This window comes from Hyperolius riggenbachi, chromosome 4 (assembly GCF_040937935.1).
Source record: "Hyperolius riggenbachi isolate aHypRig1 chromosome 4, aHypRig1.pri, whole genome shotgun sequence".
In the NCBI taxonomy this organism is placed as follows: Eukaryota; Metazoa; Chordata; class Amphibia; order Anura; family Hyperoliidae; genus Hyperolius; species Hyperolius riggenbachi.
The window spans coordinates 95,532,621-95,548,897 of NC_090649.1; the positions used below are offsets into that span (position 1 = coordinate 95,532,621).

The following is a 16,277-nucleotide window of genomic DNA, read 5'->3' on the forward strand; positions in this document are numbered from 1 at the left end:
CTATACAGTTCCCTGGTGTCTAGTGGCCATCCCCTATATAGATCCTTGGTGCCTAGGGGCTTCCACCCTCCCCTATACAGTTCCCTAGTTTTTAGGGTTTTTTCCCATATGGTTTCCCTGGAGTTGTAGCGCTTTACTTGCAATATAGCTTCCCTGGTGGTCTAGAGTGGGCCAAACATAATGCAAAGTGGGAAAACCACTTGGGGGCCAAATTTAATGGCTCCGAGGGCCAGATTTGTCTCGCGGCCAGAGTTTGACATGTATGCTCCATATGTAGAGATGATCAGTATGATGCTAATCATTTTCAGGTAATACTTTTCACATGCCTAGCTAAACAGAACTCTACTTACATTCCCATGCCTAGTAAAGCAGAGATTACCTTCTTACATTCCCTGCCTAGTAAAGCAGAGCTTACCTTCTTACATTCCCATGCCTAGTAAAGCAGAGCTTACCTTCTTACATTCCCATGCCTAGTAAAGCAGAGCTTACCTTCTTACATTCCCATGCCTAGTAAAGCAGAGCTTACCTTCTTACATTCCCATGCCTAGTAAAGCAGAGCTTACCTTCTTACATTCCCATGCCTAGTAAAGCAGAGCTTACCTTCTTACATTCCCATGCCTAGTAAAGCAGAGCTTACCTTCTTACATTCCCTGCCTAGTAAAGCAGAGCTTACCTTCTTACATTCCCATGCCTAGTAAAGCAGAGCTTACCTTCTTACATTCCCATGCCTAGTAAAGCAGAGCTTACCTTCTTACATTCCCATGCCTAGTAAAGCAGAGCTTACCTTCTTACATTCCCATGCCTAGTAAAGCAGAGCTTACCTTCTTACATTCCCTGCCTAGTAAAGCAGAGCTTACCTTCTTACATTCCCATGCCTAGTAAAGCAGAGCTTACCTTCTTACATTCCCATGCCTAATAAAGCAGAGCTTACCTTCTTACATTCCCATGCCTAGTAAAGCAGAGCTTACCTTCTTACATTCCCATGCCTAGTAAAGCAGAGCTTACCTTCTTACATTCCCATGCCTAGTAAAGCAGAGCTTACCTTCTTACATTCCCATGCCTAGTAAAGCAGAGCTTACCTTCTTACATTCCCATGCCTAGTAAAGCAGAGCTTACCTTCTTACATTCCCATGCCTAGTAAAGCAGAGCTTACCTTCTTACATTCCCTGCCTAGTAAAGCAGAGCTTACCTTCTTACATTCCCATGCCTAGTAAAGCAGAGCTTACCTTCTTACATTCCCATGCCTAGTAAAGCAGAGCTTACCTTCTTACATTCCCATGCCTAGTAAAGCAGAGCTTACCTTCTTACATTCCCATGCCTAGTAAAGCAGAGCTTACCTTCTTACATTCCCATGCCTAGTAAAGCAGAGCTTACCTTCTTACATTCCCATGCCTAGTAAAGCAGAGCTTACCTTCTTACATTCCCATGCCTAGTAAAGCAGAGCTTACCTTCTTACATTCCCATGCCTAATAAAGCAGAGCTTACCTTCTTACATTCCCATGCCTAGTAAAGCAGAGCTTACCTTCTTACATTCCCATGCCTAGTAAAGCAGAGCTTACCTTCTTACATTCCCATGCCTAGTAAAGCAGAGCTTACCTTCTTACATTCCCATGCCTAGTAAAGCAGAGCTTACCTTCTTACATTCCCATGCCTAGTAAAGCAGAGCTTACCTTCTTACATTCCCATGCCTAGTAAAGCAGAGCTTACCTTCTTACATTCCCATGCCTAGTAAAGCAGAGCTTACCTTCTTACATTCCCATGCCTAGTAAAGCAGGACTAACCTGCTCACACGGAGTCAGAACGCTCTTCCCCCCAGATGGAAGGTCCATGAAGTTGGAGGTCAGTGCAGCAAACCATTGCTCTGTAGGTTCTGCTGCCTGCAGCTCTGCATGAAACATTTTGTACAAGAATGCAGATTATGTAGCATTCTTGTACAAAATCAAATCCATTGATTTTTCGTCTGATCGATTTGATTCGATTTTCCGATCGATTTCCAATTCAATTCTGCTATATTTTCTTATCTATTTCCATTCACTTCTATGAGAAAGCGATCAGAAAAATGATCGAAAATAAGATCGGACATGTCGGAAATTATCTGTCGAACCATCTGTCTAACACAAAATTGTATGGTGTGTACCTAGCATAATGCTGGGGATACACGGTATTTTTCTGTACCGTGTATCGACCCGCTGATCCGGCCAGCTGATAATATTCAGCTGGCCCGATCATGCCACTTGACCCGCGGCCGCTCGATTCCCGCCGGCGGACAATGGCAGGGAATGGAGCGGCTAATAAGCACCGCCGGCGGGGACGAGCGGGGAATCGATCTGCGCGGACAAACGGGGACCGATCCGGCGGTTAATCGGCCGCCGAGTCGACCCATGTATACCCAGCATAAGACCTCATTTAATAGGCGGTGTTTGCTAACGGTGATCCTGCTGCCAGAGAGGTCTAGAGGGGGTTGTGATCCAGTATTGATTGTCTGACCAGGAAGCTGTAAGTACAAGCAGCTACACAGACCTCAATGCGCAAATCTTCTGTGCTCAGCTGAGAGCCTGATACCACTTCAATACAGGTCAACCAAGCTGTTTACTTGAGCACAAACAAGTGTATGTCAGCCAACGCATTATGATCGTGAAATCTGCTCAGTCTTTCATTCTTGGTTGCTTAAAGCCTGTTTTCCACATTGAAATGAGAACATAACATTTCTTTCCAATGCCAGGATAACCCTCTTACTGCTGTCATTCCAAGCAATACTGCTTCTGACACCATGCCTGAGCAGCTTACGGCCCTCACCGGGCCTGTTCTGTGGTAGGGATTATACTGGCAAAGAGTGAACTGCACAAATATCTGGAAAATGCCATCTGAAAAGCCAAGTGTATGTTTACTCTCGATGTCCACTGTGCTTGAGAGCTAAAACATGAGATGCATTCAGTCTTCTCTAAGGTAATAGTACAGTCCTCTCCTCTGGGTTACGTATATAAGAACATATGAAGAAGCAATCTACTAACATATAAAGCTGCAAAACTGTGTCATTTCTCGTTTTTAGGGTTTTTTTCTTCCTTTAAAGAGAAACTATAACCAAGGATTAAACTTCATGCCAGTCAGTAGCTGATACCACTTTTCCAATGAGCAATCTTTACCTTTTCTCACATAGATCATGGGGGGGGGGGGCTGTATGACTGATATTGTGGTGAAACAACTCCCACAGTGTGATGTCAGTACCTAGGTCCTGACAGTTTCCGGTCTGTGAACCTTGTTGCATTATGGGAAATAACAGCTGTTTCCAACTGCCAAGCAACCAGTATCTCCCTCTGTGCATATGTATATCTATTAAAAAAAAAAAAAAAAAAAAAAAAAAAACCCTTTCAGCTTATCGCATTGTTAGGGGATGTGGTTATAGATAATGGCAGTTGGTGCTGTCTTTTTTTCCATTTCTGCCAGTATTACCTGCAGAATGATTGTGGATCAAACAATATGAACAAATTACATGGCGGATAGCAATCATTTCTTGATGTCTCTATTTTTTGCAATGTATTTATTCATTCCCCCCCCCCCCCTTCCCTAAAGTTCCTTAGTTAGGTATCATAATATGGAGAAATTGCACAGTACAAATAGACCCTGGCTCAAAAGAATGCACCAGATACTCAATACCCCATCAATATCTAGAGATAGTGTTGGTTCCACATGTCCATGGAAATTCAAGGTTTAACCATAACCAACAGGAAGGCCCCTCTCCCACCCATGAATGGGATGTTGTGCAGGGGTTTGTGGAAGGGAAGTGATTTCAGGACAGTGAGATTTACCATTGAGTGGCCAGAAAGGTCATGATGGTCTGACTGGAGGGTGCAGTCAAAGGGCTCCCAAAGCTATGGTCTTCCATAGGCGAGTATAGAGGGTGTTGAGAGGCATATTGGTAGTGTTTGGTAGAACAGTAGGATTTAGTTGGCATTCCTGGAATAGGACGTTTAACAAAAGGACACCTCACTTTCTTTTAGGTCTACGTTAGATAAGCATGTAAATATATCACCACTTTATCAGCAACATCTTGATAGAAAGTACAAAATTTCATTTCACATCTATAACTTTATTTTGGAAGACTTTTGTTGTCTGTTCTTCGTCTTTTAGTCCTATAATCCCCTTATTTATTTTTGCAGGAAACATTTGTAAATATAAAGAAATTGGCCCGGTTGTTTTTCTTCTCAGGAATCCGTTATCTCCTTTTCACACAAGGAAGCAAATCTGCGTGAAATCGTTCAAAGCAGGTTAGAAAGGTTCCCTTCCATTCGGTGTGGCGGCTGCATTTAGGGCAGCGGAGCTCTGACAATACCCTTTTCATTATGCCAATCTTCAGAAATTGCTTTTCACATTTGTACAAACTTCCCCCCACCCCCCTTTCCTTACCGAGATTGACAAAAAAAGAAGAAAAATAAATTCTAAAATAAAATTGGAGCCAGTGAAATGTAGGCTTCCGCTTTCTCGTTACTTTGCACATAACAAAGTGGAGACAGCCTGTTAAATAAAACATTGTTTGCTGGGAGAGATACCGATCTGCATATTTCAAATGGAAGGCACTCGACACAGAGTTAGTTATACAGAGAATTGTTCATCCCACATTACCGCGTTGTGCACTGGCGGCTCCTTGCATACTAATACTCACGTTTGTGCTGAATCAGCTGGTTAACCCCGTCTCCTGGCTCCTTGCTGGCCGGCTGAATGCTAGCTAAACTCTGTGTGGCAGCGAGAGCTGCGGTGCATTGCAGGGTTCTGTGTACTCCTCTGCTTTCTCAGGTGTTTCAGTGCTCTGCGGAAGTAACACTTTCAGTCGTTACAACTCTGTCACTTGTCCGTACTGTGAGGAACCATTTTGAGAGACCCCTCAGTCAATGCCATATAATAAAAGCAGCCATTTTCTCTCTTTAGGCTGTTTCATAAGCAGAGCATTTGTTTCCTTGTACGCTGTGGTGGTGGCCATTTAGTCAACTGTAAAACTGCAATTTTAAAGTGGGTTGAAACTCCATATTAAAGTGGATCCGAGATGAACTTTTACTCATAGCATAATTGTGTTCCTTACATATAGTTTATAGGGCATTACTCAAGCCAAATACTTGTTTTGTTTTGTTTTAATACCCTAATTTCCTATAAACTAAACAAGCCACACCCACAGCTTCTCCAGAGTGCCTTGGCGCTTGCAAGGGATTGTGGGATTTCAGTCTGGGCAGGTGAAAAAGGTGTTACTAGCTATAGATTTCAGAGGCAGAGTTTTCACAATCTGAGAGCTGCAGTGCAGATACAGATCAGTTGCCTGTGTAATGGAGGAGATAAGAGTGGAGTTTTCACAGAATATGCAGATTAGCATGCCTAGATACAGATAAGCTTGCCTGTGTGTGTAATTGTGTAATAGTGACAAGCAGAAAACATGTCTGCTCCCATTGTATCACAGGGAAAAATATTAATATACTGTTGAAGCTGTTTGAAGATAGATTTGCTGTGTAAACTATCTAAACTTTAGATAAGATATATAGACAAGTCACTTGTTATATTTAGTTTTTCATCTCGGATCCGCTTTAAGTAAAAAAAATGAAAGTAAATCATCAATAAGAAATTATTTATTTAACTAACCTATCCTGTTGTTTTTAGTGTTCACTGTCATTTCACATTTCTGTGCCACAGAGAAATGTGAAATGGAAAAGAAAATCTGTTTCTCTGTGATACCAAAAGTGACACAACTTTGGGTACACCCTCAGCCCCCCCCCCTTTTTTTTTTTACACCCGGCTCAGTGTTAATTTACTGCTTACTTTACAGATTACTGTCCCTCCCACAGCAAATATCTCCTAGATAGCATGCTTATATCACGGCAGTGTTCTCCCCAGGCTCTTTTAGCCGGGTGCTCCACCCGGCTAGATTTGTTGACCACCCGGCTGTCATTGGCTCACCTCCTCACCACCTCCTATGCTGTAAGCAGAGTTGACCTGCATTTTCATCTCTCCCCACCCGGCTGCTTTTTCATGCCACCCGGCTACAATTTCATGCCACCCAGCTGGAAAATAATTCTGGGGAGAACACTGCACGGTGTTAGATCTTCAGAAAGGAGGGGGAGGGTGTCAGTTACTTTCTGGTAATCATGACCTTATCTGATCTGGAATGGGAAGTTTTGATGTTTGCATTTTGAGATAAGCTTGTTACTGCAGCTAAAAAAAAAGAACTGACTTCCCACAATCCTATTGGCACTGCACAGTTCAGCAAAGGCACACATACCAGGTAAAATTAAAAAAAAATAGGTGACACATAAGGTTTACATATATATTTGGGGCACTATTTTTATTTTTGGACGTTACAACCCCCTTTAAAGGGTCCCTGAAGCCATCAAAATAAAATAATGCAGAAATCGACCACAGTAAACCCTCCAGAGAATGTGGTCTCATTTTATTCAGCTCTGATCATGGCAAGTGATCTATCCAGTAGGGACATAGCATTCACACCCGAATAAAAATCATTTTTAACCATTCCTCGTGCTAATAAAAGGTGTTATTGATATTAAAATGGAATTCTAATCATTCTTCACTCTTGCTGCTCATTACTGGTCATATCTGGTAAGAGGGATATGTGTGGCTAACCATATATTATATTAAATTAGCCTGTCTGGTGGCAGCCTGGTATTGGGAGGGTTTAATCAAAATATCCTCCCATTCTTTGTCATCTAGCTGTGGGGTAACATCTCACCATAAAGTAGAATCACTTTTATAGTAAACTCCACGTAATCAGGAGAAGTAGTTTACTATAGCAGAAATGTATTACATCAAAATTGGTCATAAATTGTATATTCCTACAGGTGAATGGTCAGGACGGAGTTTGGTTTACTATATCAGAATTAACTATAATGGGATTCTACTGTATAATTTTCCGAGACGTAATGTGTGGTTCAGTTAACAGAACAGTATTTTGGTAAAAGTGTGAAAGTGCTTTATCCAGTTCCTTATTGGCTGCAATAGCTTCCACATCATTTGGATAGTTCCATGGCCAAATTGACTCCTGTAAGGCATCAAAAGCGCATTATAAAGGCATCTACCGCTGTTCCGTTTGATTGGGAGCGTTTGTAAAATGACAGTGCCAGCAATTGATGGTGTTCATGTAAAAACGCTGTGGTAGATCTTTGTCTTATCTCCTCTTGGACGCAACCTGTAGTGTTTACAAGTCAATTTTGTCGGCTATGCTACAGCTGTCGCGTGACTGACTTTAAATGTCTTCAAAGGACTATAAAAGCTTCAGATGTTAATGTTGCCATTCAAAAGACAATGGAGTAATGATTGGACAATTCACTGTCATTTAAAGGTGCTTACAATTTATTGTACCTTGAGCTATGCAGAGCAAATATGGGGGTAAGCCAGTTTAGTTTTGGTATGTGTGAGGGAGCAAGCATGCCCAGAGATAACCAATACTATACTATCCCTTACACACACCATGCAGATAGTAATGTTGGGCGAACATCTAGATGTTCGGGTTCGGGCCGAACAGGCCGAACATGGCCGCGATGTTCGGGTGTTCGACCCGAACTCCGAACATAATGGAAGTCAATGGGGACCCGAACTTTTGTGGTTTGTAAAGCCTCCTTACATGCTACATACCCCAAATTTACAGGGTATGTGAACCTTGGGAGTGGGTACAAGAGGAAAAAAAAAATTAGCAAAAAGAGCTTATAGTTTTTGAGAAAATCGATTTTAAAGTTTCAAAGGGAAAACTGTCTTTTAAATGCGGGAAATGTCTGTTTTCTTTGCACAGGTAACATGTTTTTTGTCGGCATGCAGTCATAAATGTAATACATATAAGAGGTTCCAGGAAAAGGGACCGGTAACGCTAACCCAGCAGCAGCACACGTGATGGAACAGGAGGAGGCGCAGGAGGAGAAGGCCACGCTTTGTGAGACACAACAACCCCGGCCTTGCATGAGGGCAAGAAGCGTGCGGATAGCATGCTTTGTACCGCCATGCAGTCATAAATGTAATAAAGATAAGAGGTTCCATAAACAGGGACCGGCAACGCTAACCCAGCAGCAGCAGCAGCAGCACACGTGATGGAACAGGAGGAGGTGCAGGAGGAGAAGGCCACGCTTTGTGAGACACAACAACCCAGGCCTTGCATGAGGACAAAAAGCGTGCGGATAGCATGCTTTTTACCGCCATGCAGTCATAAATGTAATAAAGATAAGTGGTTCAATAAACAGGGACCACGCGGCAACGCTAACCCAGCAGCAGCAGACGTGATGGAACAGGAGGAGGCGCAGGAGGAGAAGGCCACGCTTTGTGAGACACAACAACCCAGGCCTTGCATGAGGGCAAGAAGCGTGCGGATAGCATGCTTTGTACCGCCATGCAGTCATAAATGTAATAAAGATAAGTGGTTCAATAAACAGGGACCACGCGGCAACGCTAACCCAGCAGCAGCAGACGTGATGGAACAGGAGCAGGCGCAGGAGGAGAAGGCCACGGTTTTTGAGACACAACAACCCAGGCCTTGCATGAGGACAAAAAGCGTGCGGATATAGCAGCAATGCTTTTTGCCGCCATGCAGTCATAAATGTAATACAGATGAGAGGTTCAATAAACAGGGACCGGAAACGCTACACCATCCCAGATGTTCATTGGTCATGTTACTTGGTTGGGGTCCTGGAGTGTTGCGTAGTCATTTCCAATCCAGGATTGATTCATTTTAATTTGAGTCAGACGGTCTGCATTTCCTGTAGAGAGGCGGATACGCCGATCTGTGACGATGCCTCTGGCAGCACTGAAACAGCGTTCCGACATAACGCTGGCTGCCGGGCAAGCCAGCACCTCTATTGCGTACATTGCCAGTTCGTGCCAGGTGTCTAGCTTCGATACCCAATAGTTGAAGGGTGCAGATGGATTGTTCGACACAGCTACGTCATCTGACATGTAGTCCTTGACCATCTTCTCCAGGCGATCGGTGTTGGAGGTGGATCTGCACGCTTGCTGTTCAGTGGGCTGCTGCTGCATGGGTGTCAGAAAATTTTCCCACTCCAAGGACACTGCCGATACCGTTCCCTTTTGGGTACTAGCTGCGGCTTGCGTTGTTTGCTGCCCTCCTGGTCGTCCTGGGTTTGCGGAAGTCAGTCTGTCTGCGTACAACTGGCTAGAGGAGGGGGAGGATGTCAATCTCCTCTCTAAAGTCTCCACAAGGGCCTGCTGGTATTCTTCCATTTTGACCTGTCTGACTCTTTCTTCAAGCAGTTTTGGAACATTGTGTTTGTACCGTGGATCCAGAAGGGTATAAACCCAGTAATTGGTGTTGTCCAGAATGCGCACAATGTGTGGGTCACGTTCAATGCAGTCTAGCATGAATTGAGCCATGTGTGCCAGAGTCCTACCAGAATCCTCATCATCCTCTTGTGAGCGTTGTGATAGTTGTTGTGATGCATCATAGTCGTCACCTTCCTCCTGGTCTGCTTCTGCTGACCATTCGCGTTGAATTGTGGAAGTCCAACGTGCACCGCTCTGGCCCTCGTCAGTGGTGGCATGAAATTCCTGCTCCAACTCCAGCTGTTCCTCCTCCTCTTCTTCGTCATAGCTGCTGGGGCCAGCGTTCCCTGAGGCGGATGGCCTGATGTTGGTACCATCACGCTGATCGTTTTCTCCTTCAGATTCCCCCAGTTGCATCATGACAGCTGTTTCCTTGATTTTTAACGTCGACCTCTTCAGTAAACACAGCAGTGGTATGGTAATGCTGACTGAAGAGTTGTCACTGCTCACAAGCAACGTGGATTGCTCAAAATTTTGGAGGACTTGGCAGAGGTCCAACATGTTGGCCCAATCGGATCCACAGAAGCTTGGCAGCTGGCCGGATGCGCCTCGGTACTGCGCCGTCATGTACTGGACCACTGCACTCTTCTGCTCGCAAAAGCGGGCTAGCATGTGCAGCGTAGAATTCCAGCGCGTAGGGACATCACACAGCAAGCGATGGTGGGGGAGATTGAAGCGCTCCTGCATCTTGGCGAGTGCCCCCGAAGCAGTACTGGAATTTCTACAATGTTTGGCCACTCGACGCACCTTCAACAGAAGATCGTCCACGCCTGGGTATGTCCTCAGGAACCGCTGAACTACTAGGTTCATCACGTGCGCCAGGCAAGGGATGTGTGTCAGCTTAGCCAACCTTAAAGCGCGAATGAGATTACTCCCATTATCACACACAACCATGCCCGGTTTCAGGTCCAGCGGTGCCAGCCACAAATCCGTCTGTTCCTTTATTCCCCTCCAAATTTCCTCCCCTGTGTGCTGCTTATCCCCAAGGCAGATTAGCTTCAGCAACGCTTGCTGACGCATGCCAACAGCTGTGCTGCACTGCTTCCACGATCCTACTGCTGCTGAGTTAGCGTTTCCGGATGAGGTACAGCTTTGAGATGCGTTGGAGGAGAAGGAGTCAGAGAGGTAGGTGCTGCTGTTGTTATCCAGTGGGAGGGACGGCGGTGCAGCTGTTTGTGGCGTGGGCAACACCCGTGCCGTAGCAGGTGAGGAATCGCTGCCAGGCTCCACAAGGTTCACCCAGTGCGCGGTAAGGGAGATGTATCGACCCTGGCCGAACGCACTCGTCCAGGTGTCAGTGGTGAGGTGAACCTTGCAGGCAACGGCATTCTTCAAGCTTCGGGTTATTTTGCTGACCACGTGCTCATGCAACTCAGGCACTGCAGAGCGCGCAAAGTGGTAGCGGCTGGGAACCACGTAACGTGGGATGGCCACTGACATCATGCCCTTGAAGCTGTTTGTCTCCACCACTCGATATGGCAGCATTTCGCAGGCCAGAAGCTTGGCTATGCTGGCTGTTACTGCCACGGCCCGGGGGTCATTTGCTGGCAATTTCCTCTTGCGCTCAAACATCTCCGACACAGACAACTGAACCGTAGCGCTGCACACGGAAGGGCTGTTGGTTGTTGTGTTTGATGAACACTGGGAGACCTCAAGAGCACTACTCCGGAAAGTGACAGTGTCAGCGTCGTCTGATGTTTGTGAATGTTGTGAACCACGCAATGGCTGGGCTACTGCTGCTGCTGAGGCGGGTCTGGTGGTGAGTCTGGTGAACCCAAGGGAGGCAGTGTTGTTGCTGGTACCCTGTCCTGACGCGTTTGCCCACAGAGTGGGATGTTTGGATAGCATGTGACGGCTCATGCTGGTGGTGGAGAGGTTGTTAATACTTTTCCCCCTGCTCAGGCGGGTCTTGCACACCTTGCAAATCGCCATGGTAACATCCTCAGTGCAGTCTTCAAAGAAAGCCCAGACTTTGGAGCACCTGCCTCCTTGCTGGCGATTTCTGTTTGCTCCTCTTTTGCCTCTCACTTGAACTTCCACGCTTGTGGTGCCTTAAATTGCGCGCCGCCTACCTTGTGGCACAAGGCGAACTCGTGCAGCAGTGGGTTCTTCAACAGACTCATCTGTGCTGCTGCTACGACGGCGATGTTCTCGTTCACAAACAAAATCTGGGTCTCTGTCCACATTGTCCATACCCTCCTCTTCCATCTCCTCAAACTCGTCATATGTCATTGTGGGCCGCCGCCGTGGAGTAGAGCTCCCCACAACAACCTCTGCGCAGCACACTCCAACGTCGTCTTCCAGATCTTGTCGGCCGACCTCCTGCAATTGCAACCCCTCCTGCCCAAATTGCTCTGGGATTTGGGTTTCCGAGTCCTCCTCGGACTCGCCTTGTATTTCAGTGCGCGGTGCATTTCCCACAGTTAACGGTTGTGAATCCAGGCACAACATTTCTGGCTGTTCCTCCATTGACCTTTGAAAGGTGGAAGTTTGTTGGGCTGGGAATAGCTCCTGCGAATACCCCATTGTGTCCTGAGGTAATTCATCGGACTGGTTATCTGGCAGTTGTGTGCGTGGTGTCGCTGCCGGTTGTGTCAGCTTTGTGCCCACTGGCTCCTTGTAACTGGCTGAGGACTCGGACCTCGTGCGTGATGTGCTGGTGCTGCTTAACCCACTGCTGGACGCTTGAGAGGTCATCCAAGTAATTATCTGGTCCTGTTCTTTTGGATTTGTGAGGGTTGTTGTCCTGGACAACATGGGCGGTATTGAGTGGGTTTTCTTGGGTGCTCCCCTGTGGCCTGTACGTGAACCGTCAGGGGAAACACCTCTTCCCTTGCCCCTCCCTCTTTCACCGGATTTCTTCCTCATTTCACTTATCCTTACAGTACACGCTGACTGGCAGCAGTACAGTGGCAGTACAGAAATGCTATACAGTACCACTATTCCCAGCAGCGACACAGAGCACAATGCTATACAGTGACGGGTGAGCGGTGTACCACTATTCTCAGCAGCGACACAGAGCACAATGCTATACAGTGGCGGGTGAGCGGTGTACTACTATTCCCAGCAGACACAGAACAGTAAACAGAATGCTATATAGTGTGGCTGAGCGAGCGGTGTACCACTATTCCCATCAGACACAGAACAGTGAACAGAATGCTATATAATGTGGCTGAGCGAGGTACACAGAGTGGCAGTAAACAGAATGCTATATAGTGTGGCTGAGCGAGCGGTGTACTACTATTCCCAGCAGACACAGAACAGTAAACAGAATGCTATATAGTGTGGCTGAGCGAGCGGTGTACCACTATTCCCAGCAGACACAGAACAGTAAACAGAATGCTATATAGTGTGGCTGAGCGAGCGGTGTACCACTATTCCCAGCAGACACAGAACAGTGAACAGAATGCTATATAGTGTGGCTGAGCGAGCGGTGTACCACTATTCCCAGCAGACACAGAACAGTGAACAGAATGCTATATAATGTGGCTGAGCGAGGTACACAGAGTGGCAGTAAACAGAATGCTATATAGTGTGGCTGAGCGAGTGGTGTACCACTATTCCCAGCAGACACAGAACAGTAAACAGAATGCTATATAGTGTGGCTGAGCGAGCGGTGTACCACTATTCCCAGCAGACACAGAACAGTGAACAGAATGCTATATAATGTGGCTGAGCGAGGTACACAGAGTGGCAGTAAACAGAATGCTATATAGTGTGGCTGAGCGAGCGGTGTACTACTATTCCCAGCAGACACAGAACAGTAAACAGAATGCTATATAGTGTGGCTGAGCGAGCGGTGTACCACTATTCCCAGCAGACACAGAACAGTAAACAGAATGCTATATAGTGTGGCTGAGCGAGCGGTGTACCACTATTCCCAGCAGACACAGAACAGTGAACAGAATGCTATATAGTGTGGCTGAGCGAGCGGTGTACCACTATTCCCAGCAGACACAGAACAGTAAACAGAATGCTATATAGTGTGGCTGAGCGAGCGGTGTACCACTATTCCCAGCAGACACAGAACAGTAAACAGAATGCTATATAGTGTGGCTGAGCGAGCGGTGTACCACTATTCCCAGCAGACACAGAACAGTGAACAGAATGCTATATAGTGTGGCTGAGCGAGCGGTGTACCACTATTCCCAGCAGACACAGAACAGTGAACAGAATGCTATATAATGTGGCTGAGCGAGGTACACAGAGTGGCAGTAAACAGAATGCTATATAGTGTGGCTGAGCGAGCGGTGTACTACTGTTCCCAGCAGCGACACAATGACAGGGGGGACCCTGGCTAGCGTGGCTGGAGCGCGAACTACCCTGCCTGCCTACCCAAAGCTAAACCCACAGACAAATGGCGGAGATATGACGTGGTTCGGGTATTTATTTACCCGAACCACGTGACAGTTCGGCCAATCAGAGCGCGTTCGGGTCCGAACCACGTGACCCGTTCGGCCAATCACAGCGCTAGCCGAACGTTCGGGGAACGTTCGGCCATGCACTTTTAGTTCGGCCATGTGGCCGACCGGTTTGGCCGAGCACCGTCAGGTGTTCGGCCGAACTCGAACATCACCCGAACAGTGGCGAACACTGTTCGCCCAACACTAGCAGATAGTGCCCTGGCTGGGAACTGACCCAGGGACCAGAAACATTGTAGCACTAACTAAGCAAGTGATCAAAGTCCACACATACTGATGTGGTGAGCTCGCCCAGTCCTGTCACTGCTTATCAGGACGTTCATAAATCTTGGCAGTAGCTGAACATTTTCACATGGGAAACTGAAACTATGCTAAATAATCATTACGTGTGGGAATGTGACAGGTGTACTTCATATTGATGAGAACACTGGATATTCCTAAATACAACTCCATAGGGGACATGGGCCCACTTATCGGACTCTATTCAATCTCCCATGCAACATAAATTGGCATATAGAAATTCTGCTTTCCCACTGTAGTGGCTGAATAGTGTAATGGATAATGGCTCTGCCTCTGACACAGGTGACCTGGATTCAATTCTTGGCTATTCCTGTTCAGTAAGCTGCACCTGTTCAGCAAGGAGTCCTTGGGCAAGACTCCCTAACACTGCTACTGACTACTGAGCACGCCCCTAGTTGCTGCAGCTCTAGCACTTCGAGTCCACCAGGAGAGAAGTGCTATATAAATTTTACCTGTCTTGTCTGAACATGGAGGAACATGTTCCTTAGTTTTTCAAGCTGTTCCATACATACAGCTAAGAGGGTACTTAGTGTTCTATAGAAACAGTGCGTGATTATCTCTGTGTCTTTGCAAGGCTTTTGCGAGGAACTAGATTAGGCCATCCTCATTGTGAAAGCTGTGATACTGCTGTGTTTTCTGTATCGCCTTCCACTTTCTGCAGAAGTGTTATCCAACAGTGAGGGGAAATTGTAACACAGCACTAAGCCAATCTGCGGAGCAGACACATACATGATTGTGACAAAACCTCCTGTAACATGCACATTTCATAACACATCCTCACTTCTGCAGTACAGTTGCAGACTGGCACTCCAGTATGAATATACATTAGTTGTAATGTTGGCGCTTAGTTTTGTATGTGATGCTGGCTCACCTATTGAGTAAGTTGGCTGACATAGCTTAGTACTGGGGCTCTCCTGTCTGGAGGGGGTGCATGTCTGTTACAAAGCCATAGTCTGCACACCAGGGACTGCTGCTCAGAGCTTTTACCGCTACTGTAAGAACTGGCAGGAAGCACTGTAGACTAAGATGCTGCGACAGGTTCTCTTTTTACATTTGTTTAAAGCCCTAGCTTAGTTTTTCTTTTAATGAAAATTGTGTAAAATGGGTCATGATTTGCACATGAACCATTTTTGGACAGCTGTCTTCCTGTGCCAAGGTCAGGTGCACATTGGCTGTATGAACAACTCTGTGTGAGCTGTCCAGACTGTTTCCCACATCCTATCATCACTCATGGAAGGTTATCAGAGAGGAGTTGGAAGGGGGCACCAGGCAATCTTTCCCTGTGAGCACACGGTATCACTTGATAGGCTCACCCTCACCTCCCTCTACTATTGTAAGGAGAACATTCCTTTTTTTTGGGGGGGGGGGGGGGCATGTATAGAAGGATGAGACAGGAGAAATGTAGCTGCAGTGCTGTCCACAAAAGTTAAGCTTTCAAAAGCCGAGGGAAGTGGTGGGCGGGATCAACTGATTTGCTCTCTGCTGAGGATGCCGCTCCCAGTGTCCTGGTATCAGCTGGTTTTCTGAAGGGATTCCTGGGTCACATGACTGGTATTTCAAACTGGAATTTCTGTGGAATGGCTGCATCAAATAGAAAAATGTCGTCTGCAGTTGCGTACACACCTATTATTATTATTTTTTTTTTATTGCAATGCATAACCATTTAAAACTATATACATTGCAGTAACTTTATGAAAATGTTTGCAGTATGTGCAGTTCGATTGGAGCACGTTTGTGATTATCCCATGCAGCATTTTTCCTGTGATTGCATCGCAATTGTCATGCACTAGAATGAGAATCGCAAAACGCAATTGTCCAAAAATTGCTAGGTGATCGTGATTTGCGTTTACAAGTGTGAACAGGGGCTAAAAGCAGTGCAAGTGTTCAGATTTTAGCTACTTTGTTGACAGATTTAATGTAATTCCAGTGACCGCCTGCGTGGTGTAATTTGCTCCAAAGTTGCAGTTATCCGTTTGAGCAAAGTATTTGTGTGGCAGTTAGTCCCCGACTAACTAACAACCGATTTACGAATGACCCAGCGATACAAACAGCCTGTTAATGTGGAAACATTTTTTTTTCTTCCCATTTTGTTGTTGTTGAGAAAATAGATTTGATTGAGTAAAGGGGGGGGGGGGGGGGGGGCAAAGGGGGACACTTAGCACAGGGGAATAGAGGTGACACAAATGGGACAGAGGTGACAGTGGGGGAGACGCTGAAGGCATAGGGGACAAAGGTGACACG

At 46.2% G+C, this 16,277-nt stretch overlaps 1 protein-coding gene across 5 annotated transcripts in view; it reads left to right on the forward strand.

Moving 5' to 3' along the window:
- The window catches only part of KIDINS220 (kinase D interacting substrate 220), a 204,143-nt gene that overhangs the window by 160,448 nt on the left and 27,418 nt on the right, over positions 1 to 16,277 (forward strand). The gene's annotated exons all lie outside the window — the stretch shown is intronic.